We start from the raw sequence: 2,338 nt of genomic DNA, 5'->3' as shown, positions 1-2,338 counted from the left end.
TTGCTCGTTACCAAGTACCTTTTTAAGCTAACAATTGTTTAGAGTAAATACCAAAAGTGTCCAGTGCCTTTAAACGCTCGAGACATTTTGTTTCAATTTTCTCTCATTTAAACTGTTGCTTGCGGGGCAAAAAGAAAATGTTACCGATAACTCAATAGCTCGAATGTAATAATGATGTTATACGTTAATTTGGAATCATTGCTTCCTCAACGCTAGTGTAACCACATCATGAACCAACGGTGTCCAGTTTCCGCCAAGAGGAAGTTACATTTTAAGGAACATTAGCCGATGGCATATTATGCGCTCGTGTCAAATCGGGTGAGATTATATGACAATAAGATTAACTTTAGCTGACTTAATATTCATTACAAAATCCAATTGCCTGAGTAGTGAGCTATGCAGAATAGCAGCTACTAAACTTGTCCAATGCTCTTCACTTGGTAATCTCTGGCAATTAAAGCTGCTGACGAAATATGGCCAGATGATCACAAACGTTTGTTGCCCGAAACATTTCGCTAGTAGACACATGATTACCAGCTAAAATGCAACGTAAAATTGTTTATGTGATTGGTACCCCACTAAAGTTTGAATGTAATAAAAACAAACGAATGTTCGAAACATTTATCATTAATCATATTATTCAAATCGTTAATTTGATCAGTTGTGAATATGTATTTTGTTGAATATACAATGTACCAAGGTTATGACAACTAAAACTTCATAAATAATGTAATTTGCTGTTGCTTTAGATTAAGTTGGGAGTTCGTGTTATAATGTGTAATTTGCAAAACATGTGTACAAACCCGTGCATGAAACTTAAGCCAAGTTATGTTTAAGCACTGTCAAGAGAGGGCGGCAGACAGTCACTACCGTTTACTAGCCCAACACATGGCTTCAAGTACGAAAACATGTATGCATGGCTATTATGATAAGAACATGTTAAGAACAAGTGTAAGGCCGTTTCCGTATTCGCGGCGACGGCCACGGCTGTTGGTAAGGGTATTTCCAAGGGCAGCCTATAATATATCCTTAAACGCACGTTTAACGTCAAGTCGTAGCCGCTAGTTTGAAAACGGCCATGTCCATTCTTATGCCTTCCCGATAATACAGTGGCCATCTTTGGTAGTGAGAATGTATTTTAAGGGGAACTTGGTAAAAGAATAAAGAAATCAGATGAGATGCGATCATATTTTTTGTGCAAGTCTGTAAGTGAAAACATTGAAAGCAAAAGAGACTGACAAAATAAAGAGAAAACCTTTCAATGCTGACACTGTCTGCAACAAACATAACATAGAAGCTCAGCCAGTACAGGTGCAAAAGGACCTTCCCAAAATGACACCAAATTTAAAGAGTTCGACGCTGTTCAGTCTTTAATCAGTGTCTCGATGCTTTGTTATGGGCCGTATTCATTAAAAATAGCAATTGCTTTTTCTCGGCTTTTGCTAACATCTTTATACAAGTGTATGTATAAAGATGCAAGCAAAAGCATAGAAAAAGCAATTGCTATTTTTTATGAATACGGCCCTATGGTTCACGTTCATGTGCATGAGCAATTTTGTTTGTTTGTTTGTTTGTTTGTTTGTTTGCAAATAAAGAACACCTGACCGCTTCCTGACTTTACAACTGGTTCATTAACCCCACGTTATGTCATCACCTATAGCACAACACGACTGGACGAACACTTTTCCTCCATAAACGCGTTTAATCAGACATGACGCTATAGATGGGTGACAGACAGCCAATTAACGGGCATCATGTTTGTTCAACCTCGTTTGCATCAGTTGTAAATTCATTCCTCAAATAAAGCACATGGGAGGAGCCAGCCAATTTCGATCTCATACATCACTTTTGCATCGTGGATGTTTACAGAAACGGGCACATACATGTTTTGTTAAAATATCCCTAAAGGGAAAGAAATACACACAAATTATGCCGCCAACCAGTTTGTTTAACCTTTTTATTATTTTTTTTTTGGGGGAAAGGTCAATCAATTTCCACCCACTAGCATTCAATATTAAATTATAACTACACAACTGAGCAGTGATAACTTCATCAAATTAGGCGACCACATTGTTGTAAAATCAATGCAAAACTGTTTACGTTATGTCAGGGATTGTGCACACGTTAAATCCCAACAAGAAACATGCAACTGCGATTTAAAAACGAACTACAGCGTTAAATGTGTGATGCACTCACTTCCCAAAATGAAGTTTACATAACACCGTAGAAGTAATTACAAATCTCTATAACCTCACCTAAGCCCCCTCAAATGGTGTAAAATGCCAATTATTTGGAAATTCTTCTTGAGCGAATTTGAAACATGCCATCATTTGGCAGC

The sequence above is a fragment of the Asterias rubens genome, chromosome 2 (genome assembly GCF_902459465.1).
Source record: "Asterias rubens chromosome 2, eAstRub1.3, whole genome shotgun sequence".
Lineage (NCBI taxonomy): Eukaryota > Metazoa > Echinodermata > Asteroidea > Forcipulatida > Asteriidae > Asterias > Asterias rubens.
Note: the sequence above shows the minus strand (reverse complement) of the source record.